General features: G+C 40.9%; 1 pseudogene; it reads left to right on the top strand.

The window, feature by feature from the left end:
* Positions 1–2212: 2212 nt before the first annotated feature.
* LOC147604818 (uncharacterized) overlaps positions 2213–24547 on the top strand; it is a 38794-nt pseudogene continuing 16459 nt past the window's right edge.

A 24547-nucleotide genomic window follows, 5' to 3' on the forward strand; every position in this document is an offset into this window, starting at 1 on the left:
CCTTCTGATGCTCTTCCTAAAGTAGAGGCCCCTAGAAGTCAAACCACAAGAAGTGATATTGCATCCACTTTGAGAGAACCTTTTGGCACGCCAAGTTTGGATGGGATATTTCTCAATGAAAATTGGGAATATGACCTACACACGGAGACTCTGACTGACCTATACACGGGCTACACATACCATGTAGGTTGGTTAGAAGTCATACGATCTACATCTAGTGCCACCAATCTAGATGAACAACAACAAATGATATGTGAAGTTATCCATAGAATTATCCAATTCGAGATGCAGAATAGGGGAGTGAACCTTGTTTCAACTGGCCCTATGAGATTGTTGGATATGGGCAAGGCTAAACAACCAACCCTGTTGCAATTGGAGACTCCCTCGGTGAGTCCCGTAGATCCTTCGTATGTTGTTTCACCTAGAGTCTCAATGCAGGTTGAGCCCACGAGCAGTAACTTTAGCTTTCCAACTTTGGCTCAACTTTCCATTAGGGAATCCACAATGCCTACCCCGATGATGAGCATGATGGAAAGTGCACCCATTAAACACTGTAGTACAACACCGCTACCTAGTGGTACAGTACCTACAGCAGTGCATACCAGTGCATATCGACCATATGTACCTATCGCTACTCATGCTCATGTAGCTCCTATGCCTTCTGTTATGCCAATGGAATATGCTCCACGAATGCCTTATCAAAACCCTTATCCAAGAGGAGCTATGCCTAGTCACATATCATATCCCACGTCAGCTGTATACATATCAAGACCAATGCTAACTCCTATCAACCAGGCCATCCTAGAAGTGCCTCCACCAGTTATGCCTGCTCACTTAGGTGATCTAGCAGCGTTTGCTCAAACGATCAGACGATCTATTGCGAAATGCGTGGCATACCTGAAAGAGAGCCTAGAAGCAAGGCGGTACAAGTTGCCAAGCTCACTCAGAACTTCAGTGGGGTAACGAAGATGTTAGGAATCACATTGAAGTTTTTGAACACGTGTGTGATTCCTCGGAAGAGCACAATGAGCTACATAAGTGTAAAGCCTTAGGCTTAACCTTGAGTGGAAAAGCCAGAGATTGGTATCTAACTTTAAGGGTTGAACTCACTATCCCACTCTCAAGAGATTGTTCTTGAAAGACTACATACGTGAGGGTGTGCTTTGGGGTGTAGCATCTCAACTCCAAAAAGCTGAACACGAGGAAGGAGAGTCAGTGAGAGACTTTATTAGTCGACTAAAGCATCTGAATTCTCGTTGTATTCCCGATGAGCACTTCAATTAACAACCAACTTCTTGATAGATTCATCCAAGGATTGCGCCACGAGGACATATACAATGGCCTAGTCATTAGAGATCTTATGACGTGGGAAGCAGTCACTGCCAATGCAATCCAGTTAGAAGACAACTTGATTACAGGTAAAAAAGTGTCTTCGGAGACAAAGTCTGTTAGTTCGCAAGTATCTGGGCACGAGCCAATGACTGTAAAACCTATTGCCAAGGAGCCCAAGATATCCGAAATGTCTATAATTGACCTTACTAAGGCTCTCCAAGAATACTTTAGGGGTAATCAAGATCCTCAAAATAGCCATATGTACCCAAGAAGAGAGCAACAATGGTGTTCGGTTTGCTTAGGACCACATAGCACAAGTGAATGTTCCACCTTCAGAGTTAAATTCAATGGGACTTGCAATACAGGTGGTAAGTATGGCCATCAATCTAAGGATTGCCTAGTACTTAAGTGAATGTTAGCAAATCAGGCACCACTAGCCTAGTCAAACACACCTCAAGTACCCGCACTGATGCCTGCACCACCTGTCGAGCAACCGTCACAATACATAGTTCCACAAGGAACCCAAATTTAGTCCAGTCTGTGCCGTTACCATCGCTAGTGCTAGGACCACAACCTCTGCATCTGAGGGTTACCCCTATAAACCAGATGGGTTGTGAGTCACATAGTGCATGTGGGGATTATGAAGAGGATATAGACTCCACTGTTCCATATAGGATTGATATGTTTGAAATGACTCCCCAATATTATATGGAGGATCATTTTGGGCAAGTCAAGCCTGTATATCAAGCGGCTGCTCTCGCCAACAAGAGGGCAAAACCTTAATACCTTTGCCACGAGACCACCTCTTCAATGCTACGATTGTGGTGGACCGCATCGTGTAGCGGAGTGCCCTAATAGGCTACAGAAGATTGCTACTCAAATGCAACCAAATCAAGGGAGCACGTCGGGAATACCGGTACTTACATGTAATCATTGTGGCATAGATCATTTGATTGCTCAATGTCCACATAATCCAAGTGCACCCAAGATTACGCCATTGAATTTGGTTGAGGTCACCAATGAGGCACTAGGAACCACACCTGTTGTACTCGCAAATGTAGTCACATGGTCAATGCTTCAAAATCAAAACTACATTCTTGAAGAGAGGGATACTGCATCAATTGCTCAAGCAAAGAAAAAGAAAATGCGACGGAAGAGATCGCTTAATGCCATGAGCTCCAAACCTAGTTCAAAGACTAATATAGGGAGAGGAGACGACCCTGTGTATATGAATGATCCTGAAGATGATTCTGATTCAATAGAAACCATGGGGACCAAAGCCACTACTTTAAGGGAGGAACCCACTCGGGAGTGCAACGAAGGAGAATCAAGCAAAGACATAAATCGGGGGAAACAAAAGAAAACTCCTCCTGCCCCACAACCAAGTCAGCTAATGCCCTCTCGGCTACCCAGATTGACTGAGACTCTCAAAGACAAGCCATGTGGGCCAAAAACCCTCAATAAAAAGATTGGGACTTACCCAAGCCCAGTAGAGGATATTGAACGAGTGCAACACTTAAGGGGTTTGGTGGAAGAAACACAAAGAGAACTGGAGCCAGAACCTAGAAAAATCAAGATTCTAGACACAATGTTTCCTACACAAGTTCAGCCTCACAGGAGCCATAAACCGTTAGTTATACCTAGTATCATTCGGGAAGAAAGCAAGGATAGGACATCAGGAAGTGGGCAGACACCCTTCTTGCTTGAAAGAATGTTTAGTAAGGGAATGCCTGATCACCCCATCGAAGAGGAAGTGATTCCATCTTCACCAGTCCCTAGTCAGGGGCTGATATCTCGAAAAGTATCGTTGAATGTGTCCAAACTAATGGATTTCATGTCCTCTGAAATCAGAACCACGATCACATCCAAGTTATACGGAGATCCTAAGCTATTCTTAGCTCTTTGGGCATTTCTCAATGGAGAACTGAAGGTGGGGTTACCACAATTTGCAAATATTGATAGACCCGACACGCTTCAAGATGTGGAGGAACATTTGGATCTATAGCCCAACCTAGATGAAGACTCGGTCTCATTAAAATACCTATTAACAAGTTGGGACAGTACTTTGAAGGTGATGAATCTAATGCAACCCTCCCCATTACTACCAAGGGATTAACTCTAAAGGGAATCCTTAATGGTGGTGCTGGAGTGAGCATTGTGACTAAAAACTGCTAGGAATCTATGGGAAGACCTCACCTAGAAGTCACAAACATAGTGGTTAAGATGGCAAACGCAACTATAGCTAAACCTATTGGAATGCTAAGGGACCTTAAGATCAAGGTTCTGGGATACAAGGTAAGGCATACCTTCATTGTAATGGATTTCTCTATAAGCATCCTATGTCATATCAAATGATCTTAGGATGACGTCCTTTCATGAGGGAAGCACAAATGGTGCATGACTGGTCAAAAAACCATGTCTACTTACAATTCTGGGACTCTGTCATTCGAGTTGATCTTGAGAATGGTTGCGTGCATCCTTTAGGAAGCAAGGTTATCATTGATAAATCGATTAGATACCACTATTCACTCAGCCCCATTAAAGTATTGCTATACATGCAAAAAAGAGACCGATGATGGGGAAGATTCTCCTTATATGGATGTCCTACCGGGCATGACTGAGTCAGATAACGTAGATTGGGTACACATAGCGGCAACCATAGACACATGGGGAAATAGAGGCACAAGTTGGGTAACGCCTAAGGGGCAAGATATGCCACCATCAGTGCCAGTAAACATGATAGGTGTTATGCACTTGACTTCTGATGGTGGCAAGAAAGTGGCAAACTCCCTTGACACTGAAAGTAGCAGAGACTCTGACCAATGCGACTCCGAGTCTGAATCTCAAGAAGAAACTAACTCTGAGCCTGATAGGGGGTATGAATTGAATATTCACCCGTGTGGAAGCCACATGCTTAAGGCCTAGGACCGTAACCTCTTGAAGTTCATCCGAGAGTGAGGGGGGCCCAAGTGAAAATTGATCAAGTGAGTCCGAATCTGATATAAACAAAAATAAAAAACTAGGTAAGAAGAAGACAAGACATAAGCAACAACGCTATTGAGCTAATGTACGAGCTAGAATAAACAAAGAGAGATCCACTGGCAGAATGGCTTAGTTATGTAAGAGCATATGACGCTCATCAGAAGTTAGTGGATAATTGGGGAGAATACCTCCAAGGTGTCATGTGGTGTAGTCCGCAACCTCATGACATCGCCCAATTAGAAATCAAAGAGCAGCCAAAACTAAGTCGTACACTGCAAGAAGGCATCAAAACCAAGAGTTAGCTCAGCAACAAAAGGAAGCGGAAATTAAAGAAAAAAGCATGGCACAACAAGAACCGGTAGACTTATACCCGAGCATTTCAAATCTTTTACCATAGGGGAACGTAAAGTCATCTACACAAAATCCCAATGAACGCCTACCAATGGGAGTAGCGGTGTCTACAATGGCCCGGGGGTAGTTAAGGAGATAGAAATAGCAGATCCAAGTGAGGAGTCTAAACCAGTTTTTATTGCTCAAGACCTCACCAAGATGGAAGAAGCTACACTTAAGATGCTTCTTAAAGAATTCAAGGACATATTTGCTTGGGCATACCATGATATGAAGGGTGTTCCACCCAATGTAGTACAACACACAATTCCAATGATTAGCACTGCTAGGCCAGTCCAGCAACGTCCCTACCCAATGAATCCTAAGTATGAAAAGACTGTACAAGAGGAAATTGAAAAGCTTATAAAATGTGGATTCATATACCCTATTGAGCACTCAGAATGGGTTTCTCCGATAGTCATTATACCAAAGAAGAATGGGAAACTCAGAGTGTGCGTTGATCTCAAAAAGGTTAATGCAGCCATACCAGAAGAGATCATTACCCCTTGCTGTATTCGGAACATGTGCTTGAAAGAGTTGTAGGGCAAGGAGGCTTATAGCTTTTTAGACGGGTACTCTGGTTACAATCAGATCACAATTGCAGTAGAGGACTAAGCTAAAACAGCTTTTATAACGGAGTTTGGAGTGTTTGCCTTTCGCGTCATGGCCTTTGGAGTTTGGAGTGTTTGCCTTTCACGTCATGGCCTTTGGCTTAACCAATGCACCTGCAACATTCCAACGATTGATAAACACAGCCTTTAAGGAATATCTAAGGGACTTTTGTGAAGCCCTCTTAGATGATCTTTGTGTTCATTCCTCTTGGGACGAGCACTTGATGTGTTTACATTGAAAGGTGTAGATTATATCGCATCTCATTGAATCCTTTCAAATGCCAATTTTGGGTTAAACACGGAGATATTCTAGGGCATATAGTGTCCAAAAATGGGATTTCCACCGACGAGAAAGTAAAATCAAGGTCATTCTGGAATTGCCCCCACCCACCAACTATAAGGGAGTCTAGCGCTTTATGGGCCATGTTGGTTATTATCGAAGGTTTATTTTATTCTTCGCTGAGATAGCTCGACCATTGTACAAGCTTCTCATCATCGAGTTTATTTGGACCGAAGATTGTGACCATACATATGAGTTATTAAAGAAGGCCCTGGTGAGTGCTCCAATCTTGTAAATGCCTAACTGGGATTTAATCATCCATGTGCATATTGATGCATCAAACTTTGCTATTGGGTGTGTACTAACTCAACCTGGAGAACATAAACTAGACTACCCCATTAGCTTTGCCAATTGAATGATGCTGAATTGAATGATGCTGAATTGAACGTAAACTAGACTACCCCATTAGCTTTGCCAGTCGCTAGTTGAATGATGCTGAAATGAACTACACCACTACAGAGCAAGAAGGGTTGGCAATGATATATGCAGTAAAGAAATTTTGTTATTACCTTCTTGCCACCAAGTTTGTTTTCTATGTGGATCATCAAGCATTATTGTATCTGGTGAACAAACCATGCTCCACAGGAAGAATCACACGATGGTTGTTGATTCTCCTTGAGTTTGATTTCAATGTTGTTGTGAGACCTGGCAAAAAACACGTCATGGCTGATCATTTGTCTCGCATACCTAATGGTGAAGCTCCTACGGGAGTTGATGATGACTTACTTGACACTTCCTTGTTCATGGTGGAGACAATGCCTGAATGGAGTGAGAAGATTGTTAACTTCTTAGTTAATGGTTTTCCACCCAAAGAGCTTCGTAAAGATCTAGCTTGAAAGCTGATCAAGGAATGCAAACTCTATTGCCTAATGGCCGGGACTCTTTATAAAAGAGGAAAGGATGACGTTCTTAGGCATTATGCCCAAGACGATGAGTATCTATATATTTTGCAAGAGGCACATATGGGCGTAGCTGGTGGTCACTTTTCAGGAGACTTAACTGCGTGAAAGATATTGCAATCAGGGTATTGGTGGCCCACTATGTTCCAAGATACATCACTTTTTGTGAAGGGTTGTGATGAATGCCAACGCTACAAGTAACCCCAGTGGAAATATCAGATGCCCCTACATCCAATTAAAATAAACCAACCATTTGAAAAGTGGGGTTTAGACTTTGTAGGTCCAATTAGGCCAGCGGCTTGTAACACACAATCTCGCTATATTATTGTGGCCACTGACTATGTGACCAAATGGACTGAAGCGAAAGCAACACGTAAGGCAGATGCGAGGACAACAGCCAAGTTCCTCTTTGAAAATATAATCACACGCTTTGTTGTCCTTTTTAACTTGTGAGCGACAATGGTACGCATTTTATAAATGAAGTGATTAAGGAGCTCACAACAAATTTCATGATATCCCATTATAAATCTACTCCTTGTTACCCGCAAACGAATGGCCAAGCCGAGAGTACCAACAAGACCTTAATCTCTATTCTGACAAAGAGAGTTGAGGCTCATCGCACTGATTGGGATCTAAAGCTTATGTCAGCTTTATGGGCCTATCGTACTGCGTAGAAAGTGGCTATTAATTGCACACCATTCAAGATGGTATATGGCCAAGAAGCAGTCATGCCGTGGGAATTTATCATTCCTAGTCTTCGTGTTGCTACTCAAGAGGGTTGGGATGGTAATCCCTTAGTAGAGCGTTTGTATATCCTTGAGTGGTTAGACAAAGAAAGATAATTGGCGGTTACAATGCCGTTATAGAGAAGGATAGAAGGAAGAAATGGTTTGATCGCCGCGCCTAAGAAACAAGGACATCAAAGTTGGGGATAAAGTCCTAATGTATGGAGTGCGTAATGAAAAGAAGAAGCTAAAATATGCTGGTAAGGGACCGTACAGAGTATGTGAAATTACCCCGCAAGGTACCATCCAAGTGGAGACTCGAACGGAGTTGAAACCGTTGGACTCCTCAACGGGGTAAATTCAAAAGATACTATGACCCCCTATGCTAAGAGGAATTACATGCAATCTATCAGAAGAAGGCAGCTAAAGAACAGGCTTAGCTTAAGAAAATACAAGCGAGAGTTGAAGCTAAAGAACGCTCGGAGTCCTAGGTTGGTAGCCGCCTAGCAACATTAAAGAGTTTTGTTCCCCTGGTTGAGTCTCCAGTGCTGGGCTTGGGTATGAGGGACTTTCAAAGATATTTTCTTTGGATGAATATGATGTATTCCTCCTCCACATAGTCTGGGTTTACCAAGTCTCTACACATATTTGAATTGTCGTAGCCAACAACCCTCACAGGAGCAGTCCCAGGAGCAGGAGGTTGAGCACCAAGAACAGGTCGTGCTTGCTCTTGTGCCATCGGTGGCTTACGTTCAAAATTAGTATACTATTGATACATTTGTGGAGCCACTCCACCCCTTGGCTGCTCACGTTCCTGTCTCATTCTCGCAATGCGAGTACATTCCTGTGTGGTATGGGTAAAGTTCCAAGCACAGGCTTGGCACCACTTCTTTGTGGGTTGGTTTGTGACTAGAGGAGAAAAGGTATTACATTCCTCTGTTTTATGGTTACCGCCACATGCTCCACAAAGATGAGGACCTGTAGATATTACACTCATCATTTTCTGCTGCTATTGTTGTGGTTGCATTGTTGGACGATAGGTCTGTCCCAATCTCCTTAGTACTAGGTTAGCTATCTGGTCTGGATTTACTAGCGCGCTAGACCCTGAACTTTGGTCATCACCCCACTGATCTCTAGGTTTCACCTCTGGGCCCGAACCATCTTGGAATTTGAAGTTATCGGTGAAATCCATAGCATCATGGCAACACTCATTGAAATTTGTATGCTTCTTCACATAGAGATGTGTATGCAGTGTTGAATTTTTTAGTCCTTTTAAGAAGAGAGAAATTAATCGACTTTGGGCGGGCTGATCAATACGAAGAAAACCACTGTCTCAGGAATTCTGCACACTCCTGTTGCCTATGACAACAAGGGGACTGTGGTTCAAAGCTTTTTGGTTATGCCTACTGGTACCATGGAGGGAACTGTAAACTTAGGGCGCAAATGGATGTTAGCCACCAAGTGCAATATTGATTGGGCAACCAAGCAAGTTACAATGCAAGAACCAGCTCTCAGCGTACTTGACCACTCAGGGTCCCGCACCTAAGCCATCAACTCTGGACAAAACACTAGATAAGGAAAAATCACAAAGTCAAGTGGCTACACCATCTTTGATTGTTTGCCACCCCTCTAACGCTTCAACGCCAAGAGTGGAGACAGGCAGTGTGGTCCCCAAGGCTCCACTTACTTTACCAAAGAGTACATACAAATGGATCCCAAAAGCTTTGTTAAAGGCTACCTCTACTGCTCAATCTCGTTCAGATAAGAAGCCTCATAGTAGGAAAGCAGCTACCCGCCCTAGAAAAGGCAAGGTAACATCACGTTGGATTTCTAAAATATTATTAGCAGCCCAAGGGTACTACGAAGGAAATAACCAGTTTTGGGTCCCTAAACATAAGCTGAATTCTTTTGCATCGCGTGTAAAATCTTGTAAGCCAAATGTTGCCACCCCAACAATGACAATTCAAGATCGTGGTAAGGGAAAGGTAACGGAGTACTCCACACCACTTCTTCCATGATGAAAGATTGAAACATAGTACGTCGAATATTCATAATTCAAAGAGTCTTAAGACATATATTCTTTTACCTGTTTAAGCGAGCTATCACTGTGAGAACCTCCCCCTCACTATCCTCATTGAATTCAAAAGGATAGCATCAACACAAGGATGTATTGATGCGACATTCTTAAATACTACAGTTAGATAGTGCAAATCTAATTAGTCCTAAAACTATTTTATAAAACAAAAGACCGCATCCAAAAAAGTAGGCAATTTAAGTAGACTCACATTTATTAATCTCCTCCATCCATGCCACAACTCGATGATTGCTATCCCACACATACAACATCTTGTTGCTCATGAATTCCCACTTCGTGCCTTTAATCATATTCTCGAACTCCCAGTTTTTCAATTGCTAGATGTCATCCCATGCAATAACATCATCTTGAGTCACTTTTCTAACAGGTTTATGGGATGAGAAGATGGAGCAAATGAATTTGCATCTATCGGCAACATAGCCATTCGTATAAAATTCCCTTGCCAGTATCTTATACCTAAATTGTACTCTTATCCTATAAGGAAGTGTGGTGAAGGTGGAAGACAAAAATCTTGGTATGGAGAGTATGCAAACTTAAACTTTAGGCACAAGTTTTCACAAGGGAATACATGGCAAAGGAGTGGATTTCACCACTTGCAATGTACACACACACATGTTATGCTTGGTAATCTAAAAGATACCTTATGTAAGATTTGATAAAAAGTGGTTAATAATTATCTTCACTTTGTTAAGACTATCTTGTAGGAGTTCTAATCGCAAGTGAGTTGCATGAGTCACCATGAAGCCATCTTTATTCTCGCCTTCTTTTTCAATTCCCTCATCCACATGTCCTACTTCCTTAGTTTATCTATAATGGTTTTTGAAGAATCATCTTTCTTAGCAACTCGACTTGGATTACTTTGAGGAGAACTCCAATCATCATCTTTCTCTTGCACTTTCTTCCTCTTCTTGGTGCTTGTCAGTTCTTGGCTTGCTTGTTTGCTAGTAGGTGTGCTCTTCTTTACATACTTTGGATCTAGGGTTTCCTTTGATGTGTTTAAAATAATCTAAACACATCGACATATACAAGACAGATTGTTCTCGAAAAAACCACCAAAAAAGATCATAACTAGAAAGGCGGAGAGATATAAAATAAGACTTACACAATCTCTGGTGGCTAGTCACACAATGATGTATCCTTTGGTTTGATTTAACTTGTTGATATCACCATCTTTGAGGGGAAAAGGAAGAGGAACGTCTCCCACTTCAACATCTTCTATAGACACACCAACATGACCAAGCGATAAACCAATTCCATGGATAGTATCCACGGTGGGGTATACATGCAAAACGGTCCTAGTAGCTACCTTGGTATCATTGAACATCAAGGACACTTGTGTCCCTCTTTGGAATTGGGGAGACATTGTGAGCTCGAACAAGTAGCACGAGAAGAAAGAGATTGAATAAGGAAGAAATAATCCTAAAAGATATAAGAAAACAAAAGATAAAAATAAAGCAAAAAAGTAATAGATATAAATAGAGAGAAAAAAGATCAAATTAAAAACATTAGGGTTTTGAAAGAAGAGAAAGAAGGAAGAAACAAAGAAGATGAGAGGGGAGAGAAGAAACAATGAAGAAAAGAGAAAAGAGAAAAAGGAATAGAGAGAGAGAGAGAGAGAGAGAGAGAGAGAGAGAGAGAGAGATGAAATGAAATGAAATTTTATTATTGTCTTCGAAGGACATAATAGGTCCATGAGACACATGTCAAACATACATGAATACATAAGTCGATACGAGAGAGAGAGAGAGAGAGAGAGAGAGAGAGAGAGAGAGAGAGAGAGGAAAAAAGAGAGTGAAGGAAGGGTTGGTGAGAGAGAGAGAGAGAGAGAGAGAGGGAGAGGGCTATCCTTTTAGGGTATAGGGAGGGAGAGAGTCTGTGAGAGAGAAGGAGAGGGGGCTATTGTTTTATGGGGGAGAGGGGAGCATTTTGCTTTTAGGGAGGGGAGGGGACGTTTTGCTTTTAGGAGGGAGGGGGGATGGGGGAAGGCTGCATTGTTCTGCTTTAGGGGGGGGGGGAGTGGCTACCATGTTTTGCTTTAGGGGGGGGGGAGTGGCTACCATGTTTTGCTTTAGGGGGAGGTGGGAGAGGGCTGTAATGTTCGCAGGGGGGAGAGAGGGTTCCCATGTTTTTCTTTAGTGGGGGGGGGAGTGGTTGCCACGTTTTGCTTTAGGGGGAGGGGGGAGAGGGCTACTACGTTTGCAGGGGGGAGAGAAAGGGCTGCCATGTAGGAGGGGTAGGTCAAGCATGTAATGGGGGGGAAAGCCACGCGCGCCTCACACTGCCCCCCACTAAGGGCGACCATTGCCGTTAGTGGGGAGGTGGGACACCCCCACCAACTAAGGGCGATGGTTGCCCTTAGTTGGGAGGTGGGACACCCCCACCAACTAAGGGCGATGGTTGCCCTTAGTTGGGGGGGGATGGGGGTCGCCAACTAAGGCCCTCCCCTCCCCCACATACTAAGGGTGACCGTCGCCCTTAGTAGGTGGGGGAGGGGTCACCAACTAAAGGCGACGGTCGCCCTTATTTGGCGACCCTTCCCACCCACTTAAGGGTGACCGTCACCCTTAAGTGGGTTGGGGGGGGTTGCCAACTAAGGGCAACCCCCCCACCAATTAAGGGCCATGGTCACCCTTCGTGGGTGGGGGGTCGCCTTAGTAGAGGGGGTCATGGTTCACCGATGAGAGGTGGGTGTAGTGGGTCATGGTACACTTTAATCTCTCTCTCTCTCTCTCTCTCTCTCTCTCTCTCACACACACACACACACACACACACACACACACACAATCAATTAATTTATCAATCACACGTACAACATTATTCTCTAGCATCACCTCCATGGGGTGATGGAGGGCATTGTTCTCATGTCACATTGACTTGGCATTCTCTTATGCTAGGAGAGTTGTGCCTAAACTACCCACTCTTTCCAAGCACATCTTTACTTCGGGTTAAAATCAATTCTTTAAGTAAGAACTTTACTTAAGTAAGAACTTTACTCTTTACTTGAAATAAAAATAGATGGAATCATAAAAAGGGATGGCAGGAAGATTATAGCTTAAATTGGGATCACATAAGACATATAAAGGTTATGTAATCATTATATGAGAGTTAGTTATGGAATAATCATTATATAAGAGCATTAATTATATAGTATAATTATTAAAAACTAATTTTAGATTTTGTGTATTAATGACATTATTTATAATGATTTTTAAAAAATGAGTATAATTTTTAAATTCTTTTCTAATATGTATAGAATTAGTGTTTAGATTCTGAATTCGTTGTCCACCATTAGTTTATTGTGTGTTTGTGAGCTGCTTTTCTAAGAGCTTGTGTGTTTGTGAGCTGGTTTTTTGATAGCTTTTCTTGCCATGGAGAACACTTCTTTTCACATTTTTGTGGGAGATTTGGAGAGTGATCCTATTGTTGGAAATGTATAGGGTCATTTTTATATTACTAAAGCCGATGATTTTGATGGAATATTATGTCTTCACTCTAGATTGAATTTTTTTGCAATCAAATCACAAGATGATGGTGTAGATCATCTTATACCTATCCAGTCAGAGCTAGACCCGCTAGAGAGGAACCATGTTATATCTTTGATAAAGATATAACAACATAATACCTTGTTATTACAATAATAGGAGAGTCAAACAACACTATAGCAAGCACCCCAAAAGAAGTCATTATGGACCTTACAATAGGAGATTTTTCCACAGGTACACCACTTCAGAAGAATGTGGTCAAATACTTATTGTTTGAGAAATCTCATGATGGTGTTCTTCGTAGCAAGCACACATATTGAGAAAGTAGAAGAGATTCCTCAAATCTATAATGGTAATGTGGTTTTTGAGTTGCCAAATGTACGTGATCCTTTAGCCTTTCCAATGCAAGGAATGGAGCAAGCACATGATGGACATTGTTGGGTGAAACCTACAGGAGTCGTGAAGTTTCCTGGAGTTTTACGAAAGAGTTCTTGTTGAGGCTTATTTGAGTGTACTTATGCCTTGTGTGGAAGTAGAAATATGCATGGCACACTGAATACAACATCATGAATTGGTAAGCTTATTGTCTTAGCTTAATTTTAGTAAACTTTGATTTACAAAAGTATTTATTAGAACTTTGTAATTTTTCACATAATAGGCAAGCTCACACAGAAATTTCCCTCTCTCGGCTTAACAACGGATGGATATGGATCACTAGCTTGTTTCTACTGCAAGAACAAACCTGCAAGAACAAACCTGTATGTAGAGGAATGTGTGGTGATATGGTGTACTATTGTATGCTTACTGATCCACATATGTCAAGATTGATAATACATCAAGGGGAACATTTATATGAGCTGCAAAGGGGCACATCAAGGGCAGGTGTTTCAAAAGATAAGAGAGTTTGTGCAAAAGACAGTTTTAGAGATAGCTACAAGTGGTCCAAGGAAGGTACAAATGGGGTACAAATGGATATCACCAAACAACTCGTATTGGATGTAGTTGTCAGGAAGCATACGAAGAATGAATCAAATATTAACAACATGGAGTTGTCACTCTTATTAGAACACATGCATCCCCTAATTCAATGTCAAAGGTAATGTTCATTCCATATTGATTTTAATTTTTTGGTAATTCTTGTGAATGAACATTTACATAGTTTGTTAAGTTGTCTAATTCTCTTATAAATTCAGGAGGATGGTGCATGCTTCTAGGATCAACAGTTCAGTGTAAGAAGCAGAGTCAAGTATCCTAGAATTGAAGAGAAAATGTGCTTTTAAGTTCTTCCATGGTAGTCATTTTCTTGTGCAAGCTTTGGATGAGTCAGACTAGTGTTATATGTGTTTAAAATGTCAACCACAAGACCTGTATCGGATTTACCTCTGGCAAACCGTATGCTCCAAATAGGAGACGTGGATTTAAGGAAGGCCTGGGTTTGTTTTGATCACATTAGGCGTGTGCAAGGATGGACAACAATGGCTGCACATGTATATGATCCAAGGTATAGTTTGGTCTTGTAAAGTTTTTTAAAAAAAATAAAAGAGGAGGACATAGGCACAAGTGCTTTTCTGGGAGATGATTAACAATGTTATGGTCCAAAAAGGCTTTTCCAAGGCCACATTTTTTTGGCTTCATGGTGATGAGGTTGGAGCTAACTAGAGGTTAGTTAGGGCAGTCTATAATAATGGACCAAAGAATATTTTAGAAGGTCGTGAGCATTTGTGTCCTTTTCATTGGGAATAAAGCTTGAACATCCATACAATACAATATGTAGTTAAGAATTTTCAGGAAGAGCACAAGCGACTATGTCGTCCGTGGGCGTTGTGCATTGAGTGAGGAAGAGGAACTTTTAAAATATAGACACATTAGATTGTGGTGTGGATAAATGGTAAAGTTGTTGATGTAAACTTACCAGCCATGGATTGTTGGCTTAGTTGGTGGCATACTAAATATCCTCATTGGAGGAAACATCTTGTAGGGGTAAGTATTACTTGGTTTTCAAAAAGAATAGTTTGTATTTTGAATATGAATTGTCAACTTAACTATCTGGTTATAGAATGCGGTTGGAGCTTGCAATCAACTTAATCTCCTATTATAGGATGTTGACAATTCTAGTGTGCCGCACATGCCGACCACCAATCTAGTAGAAACAAAACATGCAAGTTGGTTAGCAGGAGAGGGTTTCAGGGGAACCATCTCTTTATATGATGTAGCTATTTTAGTGCCCTCTTGTAATCCACAAAGAAGCATGCATTCATGCAAGGTAAATATCATGGATTAGGCCCTACAATAACAAAGTTGATGGAGAAGGTCAAAACATCAAAAGCTCCAAGTCCAATAAGCACTAACAGATTGGTGGGGAAAGTAGTGAGTGGCACACCAATGCATGTGCAACTGAATTTTTTTTGGTGATAACATTACTATTAGAGCCGGCATCGAAAACCCACAATTATAAATCTTGAGGAAGATAACTCATCACATCATCCAGAGTATGTCACAGAAAACCAGCCACGCAAGAAACAAGGTAGGAGATTAAGCTTTCCACCCACTATTCCTTTAGATATAGGTGGTCAACACAATGTAGAGAAAGAGACAACTAAAGCAGAGGTGCAAGAAATTATGGAGAGTGACATACACAATTCAATGTAGGCTATACGTCGAACATCTCTACACAACAAGGTAACTTGCCAAGGATGGTTAGATGGCCAAGATGGCAAGTGCAAAAAGAACATCAAGAACTGCGGGCAAGGTGTTCTAGCTCCTTCTTTCTATGGTATGAGAGAATGGTCTTAGGGGAAAAGGCGTCAGTTCATGTGGTTTTGTAACACCAGCGTGGATCATACTTGGAGAGTATGTAACACCATATGTTAATCACCTACTAGACTCTCGGTTGTTTGGCCAGAATGTTCAGTAGTTTTGAAAAGATCCTTCATGTTGCAATAATAAAATATCCTTTATCTCAATTCTCTAGCAAGGACTATTTACTTTTTCATTTTTTTTAAAGTTTTAAGTTTTTTAAAATAAAGTTGGGACTAATTAGATTCACACTAAATGTAGCAGTCAAAAATGTTGTATCAAGACATCCACATGTTGACGCTATCCTTATTGCATTCAATGAGGATAGAAAGGGGGAGGTCCTCATAGTCATAGCTTGCTTAAATAGGTAATGGAACTTACACATTACAAGAATATATGTCTTAAGTCTCTTTGACATGGGAAGGTCCAGGTGCAATACGTTTTATCTTTCATAACTCATAATTTTTTTGCCATAGGATGAATTAAGTGGGCTATGTTTCTTTGTCTTTTATGGACAAAGTGTGTCTCATTAGGGTGCTTAGATTAGCAAATAAAGAAATAATTATGAAGCACACTAGACCAATGAACAAGGCATGGATGAAGAAGCATGCCTCGATGTAGAAAAAAAAGGGTTGCCTCGATGTAGAAAAAAAAGGGTTGCCTGTCCTGGTACAATTGTGAGCTTTCAAAACTTTCCTAAATAGTATTCCAGGTAAACTTTCAATCTTCTAACACTTGAAATATATGATTAAAATATAAATATTATCAAACTAATGTTGTAACATGTGAATAATAGGATGAGTATCTCGTAGCCACCCGAGATATGACCCCCTAGTAGATAGCTTGCCTGCAAATGAGTTTGAAGAGAAATGGAGAACTACATTTTATAAAGATGAAATAAATGCAAGTTTATTCAGGGATTGGCTTTGAAGAGAAGTCATATGGCATGAGATTGGAGCACAGGGTGTGGCCATCCTTGCATATCAAATAATTTTTCCAAATACATTTCAGGAGGACCTTGCCGATCTTAAGAGACTATATTTTGGGAAGCTATTCAAGGAAATGGTGGGATCCTTGAAGAAACAAGCGTGGTAGCTTCAAACCTTGTTGTCATAAAAGATACCAAGCGTGCTATGTTCATGTGTGCAACATTCAACAAAGCTTACTTACCACTTAATTATTCTCTATACGAAAACAATAATATGTAGATGGATTCGTAATGCAGAGAGCTATATTACAGATGTGCCTATAATCTTAAATGATTGGCACAATCCACAACATGAGAGCACTATGTATACACAACAGCAACTTTGAGACCTTTGGGATGCAGGGATATACAAGAGATGCCCATTGTTCCTTGACTTTCCAAGTGGAAAACTTCCCCCCAAGAGCGAGAAGGAGATGTATACTTGGTCTTGTAAATCTAGGCAATCAACCATGGTATGAACTATACAATTAGATATTTTAGTTCTTTTTTAATATTGTTTCTTATATCTTTTTAAATCGTGATTTCTATTGTGAAGCATAGAAGTCTATGTGACTAATCTCATGTTCAAGAGACAAGGGCAAAGGTCTTATGAAGATGAAGTGGATGATGAAGATGAAGAGGTTGATGATGATGAAGGGGCAAAAGTGCCAAAGAAGGATGTAACGAAGGAAAAGAAAAAAGGAAAGGCACGAGAGGAAGAGGATGAGTCTAATGTCTCGGCATCAAAATATGATGAAAAAGCGATTCTGTGAGGATAGCACTCACAAGATCGAGGCAACCCCAAAAGTTGAAGAAGTGGGTCATGCAGCAACACAGGCAAGGCACTCTTTTACTTGTTGAAGAAGAGGAAGAGGACAACTTAATGTCTTTGCATCATCAAAATATGATGACTTTGATGTCTCTGCATCAGAATGTGACAAAAGCGATTCTGAGGATAGCACTTACAAGATCAAGGCAACTGTTATAGCTCACCCTAACCCTCCTTGAAACACATCCAGAAAGGGATTACCTAGTGAACCGCAACTGTCGTGAGGATCTTTCCAATGGCCGAGCTTGTAATCCTTGAGGTCTCCAAGCTCTACAACTCCTTGAGAAGCAATTCCACTGCGTCTCCCGTGAGCGTTGTCATACCGCCACATTGCACTACGGGTCCTCGTTCCTCCTCTCACCTCACTTCACTCACACACACTCACTAACATGCGTTAGGGAGAGAGATTAGCAAGAGCAAGACTCGATTGCACTATGGGAGAGTGTGCTGTATTATGAGAGAAATTCATCCATAAGTGTTCACACTCAAACTATGGTCGGTCGGCCGGGCACTTTAGGCTCATAAGAGGCCTAATGCTATTACAATGACTACTCTCATAATATATCCATGAAGTACATCACTTAGGAGTTCATCCTAACTTGCTACCACACACTCTTGAAGCGGAAATTACCATAAATACTCCGTCGCACCATTACGGGCACCCGTCCAAGTTATAGCTTTGGACACTATTGCTTGATATCTTGAATGTATGACCCTTTGGTGTATCTACTGTGACTCCTTGATGTAAGATAATGGAGGTAGCTCTTGTTAATCCTAGAATTGGATTAATGATTGCGTCCTCGTGATCGTGTTGAAGACTTTTGTGTGTTTTTTTTTTGCTCACTTTGTTTTTGGCAATCATTAGCAAGGTTACATGCAGTTTTTTTTTAGTGGGGACACTAAGAGATATTAATAATGGGAGAGAAGAGAGAGAAGGATCCAGAGGAATATAGACTTTATCATCAAAATGAGATAGTGATTCTCAGTTCCTCATTTGATTCATTGAAGCGACATTCATCATTTGAAGTATTTGGCTTGTGATGATGTCCCTTTGTGTGGCAGGATTCTTGTCAAATGTTGTTGAGTAGGACTTGATCCTGTCTTCTTCTGTCCATGCACTTTTTATGCTTTTATGCATATTTAAGTGCTCTTATGAAGCTAATTTACATGAAGTACAAGAATGGAGTCATATAGACTCTTATTGAACTGATCTGTGTTGAAGTAGCCACTTATTGTGGTGAGGATTGAAAGAATTACGTCGATTTGCGAGGCTAATATAGATATCTTTACTATGGATTGAAGATAATTGATTTGTGAAGATGGTGGCGTCATTTGGAGAGGTTTGTAATTTAAAAAATTCTAGACGATGGGTTGTACCATTGACCCCAGGATTTTGCCTACCATGGTCCCCCCATCCAGAGATGTACTTGGAAGTTGTCAATGGTGAGGCTTGGTGCAGATGTTCTCCATTGCATGAGTATGGATATGTACTCATGGAGGAGATGCTACATTAATTTAGCCAAAATAATACAATTATATAGTGACTATTGTGTGATATGGCTTAATCCGTGTGATGAGACTTAAATCATGAAAGTGCAGGTGCTTAATCCGTGAGATGGAACTCCTTGATTTTGTAAATTTTAACCTCGTTTAAATAAATATATATATATATATATATATATATATATATGTATGTATGTATGTATATATATACATATATACATATATATATATGTATATATGTATATATGTATATATACACATATATATGTATATATATATATATATACATACATACATATATATATATATACATATATACATATATACATATATGTATATATGTATATATATATATATACATATATACATATATATACATATATATATATACGTGAACTCCTAAGACGTGAAACATTGAGGCGTAAAAGAGCAGTCGTCGTCGTGAAAGTCCAAGACATGAAAGAGCAGGCGTGAAAGTCATGACGTGAAGATCCAAGACGTAAATCTGCAGAGACTGACCAACTATGTTTGCACATGCTTAGGATGGATCATTTATCATTTCTAGAGAAGTGACAAGAGCATTGTTATTTTGTTCTTGATGTGCTCTTAAGTCCTTGTATTTGATTTTGAATTTGTTGCTGAAATGATGTCGAGGCAGTAGGGAAGACTGTTGACTGTCTGCTTGAACAGAAAAGTTCTTGTGTTGGTGTTGAATGCACGAGAGTAGTTTTGTTTGCTTGCTGTTGCCTGGGCTTCTATTCTTATCGAACTTTAGGTGAAGTTGTTGGGGTTGAAGTCGGTGGTGAGGTTTTCTTCACATTGTTCGATTTTGGCAACCATATGATGGAATTACCATCATAGTATCCGTGTTGTTGAAGCATAGGCACTGGTACCCATCTTTGATGAACACTATAATTTGGTGGCCGATGTGCTTGGTGTTGGCTTCCTTCTTTGTGAAAGATTAGGAGACTTTGTGATGCGCTTGGGGATCCAAGCTTTGGTATTTCTTTGGTAGTATCCTTGTGCTTGCAGCAATGTTTTTGGTACCCACATTTATTGCATTGGTGGAGTTCTTTGAACTCGCATAGGCTTTTGTGACGGTGTTGTGGAGTACTCTTGTTCTTCCTTGGCTTTTGAGTGCTTTGTTGAGGAAGAGGTTTTGACTGTCGAGGCACCCAAATGTGGCTGGCACCTTCATAGTAGCCTTGAGCTACAAGTAGCTGCTTCTCCACCCACATTTTGATGCTACTAAGGTATCGTAATTGTGGTAGTCTCGGTGGAGTTTTCCTTTGGGTTGATGTGGAAGGTTTGGGGCCCTCCTTGACTTTGGTTGGTGCTAAGGCTACAGGTTTGAGACTCATTGGTATTGTTGATGATTACAGTCTCTTGTGGGGTAGTTTTCGATGACGAGGCCTTTGAACATGTGGTTGTCTCCTTTTTTGTGAGGTTTGTCGATGAAGATGCATAGGAGCTGGGGCCTTTCCTTTGAGTTCCATGTTAGAGTTAGATGGTTGGGCTTTGGAAAATTCTTCAGAAATAGCTGCTGATTGGCAAGGTTTTGGCATCAAACTTCGTAGGTGAGGATGGGGTTGATGGAGTAGAGGCTTAATCGGAGTTGATGGAGTAGAGGCTTAATCGGAGTTGGTTGTTGATGCAGATGGTAGGTCATTGTGTAGAGGGGCTTTTGTGGGAAGAGGCTTGTATCCTTTTACGTTTATCATCATAGATATCCATTAAAGTTGGATCCTCTTCCTCGCAGTAGTATGGTATTGTCAACTTCTTGTCGTTGACCATCATTGATGACTCTATCATCGCTAGCAAAGCGCAGTGGTGCTTGGGCAGCAATAGGCCATTTATGCCCCAAGATCAAATCTGCTTTCAACACATACTCAACCACAAAAAACTTGCAAGTGAGGGGGTTAGTTTCAATATACACTGTATGTTCAAAGTACCCCAAACATGGCAGGTTCAAGTATTGTGTAAAGATAATCCTTTAAGGATGTGCCGTGAGTGTTGGTTGACCTAACAAATCCCATAGCTCGAGGGTCATGAGATTGTGTTCTCGTTTTGGATAAAGCTGCGCTTGAGCTGTGGTGATTTCATTTGAAATTTCCAATCCAACCAAAATCCTAGGGATCTTTTCATTAAGATATGTTGGAAGTTCCGGCTCCTGCTGCAAGGTTTCTTCCTCCCAGAATAGCAATTGTACATTGCATGCAGGAGTGTTCAAGGTGACTATTTGCATGGATTCATCTAGTGAATACAACGATTCACTTATCTAAGGTCCTCCAATGATGACATCATACTCAAGGGAATCTAGGGTGACATGAAATGTAAATTCCATATCGATCGATTATTCAAGTAGTGTATCTAAAGTAAACTAGAACTCCAATGTTTTGTTCATTGGCTCCTTTTGCAAGACCATTGTCAGGGTGAGTTTAGGTTGTCCCAATGACACCCAAGTGTCTATTGTCATGATGTTATAACTTTCTTGAGGACTAGTCAATGCGCGTTTGCACTGAACATCATTTCTTGTAGGGAAACCCAACCATACCATGATAGAGTCTTTCAAAGGAACCATGGGTGTTTCGGTTAGTGTTTCAGCTTCAAATCCTGTGTCTGTCTCATGTTGCCATTCACTTTCATCCTTTGTTTAGGTCTCAACTTTTTCAAGAGTACCCAATGCGTATAATGGCACACTTGGCCCTTTAACAATTCTTAATGACAATTCTTAATGAGGGCTGTTTGGAAACTTACGAATCCTCACAATCCTGGTTTATGTAGTTCGTTATGTCCTTGTATAACTCAGGTTGAGCCATTAAAGGTGCAAGTGTTGATATGATTCTGGCTTTATCATGAGAGGAGCATTCCTCCATTATGAGGTTTTGAGAGACCGTTTTAATCTTGTACGGAATTATCGAATTCCGTACGTGCTTTCTCAAGCCTATAGTTGACTTTTCTGTACAGAGTATGTCTTCCTCTTGAAAGGGAAAGCGGTACTCCTCTAGGTTTTGTATCTTGGTTTCTGTTTTAGGTTTGGCATTATGAGGCTCAATCACAACCGATGACTCTGTAAGACATTCAACCATGCTAAGCATGCACTCTTGAGCTTGCTTTTTACGTACTGCATATGTCATGTGATCATTATTATCCATTTGGGGTGGTTGGGTGGGTTCTCGTTTCGTGATGGGTCTATGTAGTGCACTGAGCAAAGAGTAAGAACTTTTCTTATCCTCACTTAGTGATGTACTAGAACTTGTTTCATTCTCTGACTTCCTTTGGTTTGTCAGTTTTTCACCATGTTTACCCATGCGACGAGATCGAATTTTCTTTTGGGTTTTTGTATCCTGTGTCACACATATGGGTGTTGAAGTTTGTGTGGTAGGCTTTGATGTGGATGCTTCTGCATCATGTATAGCTTTTGGCTTTGTCTTGTTTATGTCCCGTTTTGGGTTTACTTCTACCAACTCCTTTTCCCTGTCTTTTACTTTGACCTTGGTTTCAACAGTTTATTGTCCTTTGTTTTTCTTGGGTTTAGAAGGTTTTGTTTTCTCTTTTGGGTTCTGTTTTAAAACATGTTCTTCTACCCATGTGGAGGTATTGTCTTTTACACTCTTCTTAATTATTTATCGTGCCTTGGCTTGTAAGCGTGTAAGCACATTCAAGGGCACCGTGGCCAATTGCCCATTTTGTACACTTAAGATGTTAAGAGTTGTATTTTGTGAGACGAGTTGCATTGACGCAACTCATCTAGGGCAATCTTGGAACATGTGATCAATGCCACACTCTTCACACATTGGTCGTAAGGTGTTAGTGACTATGGGCATGGAAGTATTCCAAACTGTGCAGCAGTCTGCCACCTTATGAGATCCATGACAATAGAAACACTGAAGTGTCTGATGAATTGCCTCCTTGAGCAGTTTCTACCCTTTGGACTGTTTTTGTTTTGTGCACGGGAGGTTTTGAGTCCATCGTGGATGAAGCAGGACACTTTTTAGTATCATGGTGGTCAAAGGTTTTACAATAGATGTAGTATAGAAAAACAGGTGCCTTGTATGCACAATGAGGATTGGGATGGTCATAGTGATTGCATTCAACACAAGGCATTTCGCTCGTCCCTTTTATAGGCATGGTTTTGAAGGTTTTCATCCTCTCTTCGAGATGTTGGTTGTAAGGTTTTAAGCAAGGCTGCATAAAATTCTGGAAATGTCAATTCCGAGATCGATCTTTCTTGTGCCATTGCTTCATTTGGTTTAGATGAGTAACATCTCGTAGCATGATCATCTTCTAGCATGTTGTCATCTAAACATATTGCTTCTTTGCAACATTGATCGAATGTTTTCGGATTGGATACAATGATCAAGTTATGTAAGCTGTTATTCTTTAAGCCCATCATGAAACATCTCCTCAATTGAACATTGTTTAATTTTTCCCATGACTCACAATGTGAGTCCAAGAGTTTTATCTGAAGGATAAAATCTCTAATGGATTCGTTTGGTTGACGTTCGATTGAATATTGTTCTATTGTTGCACTCCACCGATCACCTTGTCTGGAAAAGCCATGTATAAAGGCTGATTTCAAAGTTTTGAAGTTGGTCTTGATCGCCAGCATCAATGCGATGAACCATCGACTAGCTTTTCCCTTTAAGCATAAGTTCAACGCCTATACCTTAGTGGGACAGTTGGGATTTCCAAAGGCTTCACATCTCTGTTCAAACTTTTGAATGAATTGAACAGGGTCTGTTCCATTAATTTGCCCATTATTTTGGAAATTTGTACGGTCGTATTTTTGTATGAGTCATTGAGACCGTATGTGAGTGGTCTTGTTGGAAGAGACTCACTGAGTCCTTGGGCCACCCCCCTTCCTAGACTAGTTAGTATGTCCAAGGTGTGGGCATCTAGGAAAGGGTTGGTACTTATAGAATTTGCAGGAATGTTAGGCAAGGGGCCAAAGCCTGGTGGAATTGAAGTGACAAGGGGTGTAAAACCCGATGACACGCTTGTTATAGGCATGGTCAATGGCATGGGGAGGTGAATTGGCAGCATGGATCTCAATGGCTCGAAGATGTCAGCCATTGGGTTCAGTCCGTGTGATTGCAGGCAATCCCTCTATTGTGGCCATGTCAGAGTGCCTAAGAGCAATCACAATTTAAAAAAAAATACTTTCCCACAGTCCATTTTACAGCCTTAAGAGGCTTGGCGTACTCTTCGTTGGATCAAACGGGTGTCCGTTTGCCTTAATTAGCTTAGGCGCTATACGCACGTGAACATGAGATATTTTTTCGGAAAAAGCGTATGCTAGGAACTTCCCAGATGGAAGAGGAGGTCCTAAAACCTATTTTTCGTCACTGTCTCAAGACGAAAAAAAATCAAATTTTTTTTCCCTATTTTGCAACACATTTTTTAGGGTGATCCAAAAGGAATTATGAAAAACTATGTATGAGGAAGTTATAGTATTTTTGGAGTACTACAACTTTGTTTTCTTGATTCCTCTGTGATTTTGTCGGACTCAAAAAAAGTAGCTCAAATATGACTCGTCATCGCGCTATTTTTAAACGTTTTTTTATGGTTTTTGGACTGTTTTTTTTCTCGATTTTCG

This window comes from Cibotium barometz, chromosome 61 (assembly GCF_041138505.1).
Source record: "Cibotium barometz isolate CiBa-2024 chromosome 61, ASM4113850v1, whole genome shotgun sequence".
In the NCBI taxonomy this organism is placed as follows: domain Eukaryota; kingdom Viridiplantae; phylum Streptophyta; class Polypodiopsida; order Cyatheales; family Cibotiaceae; genus Cibotium; species Cibotium barometz.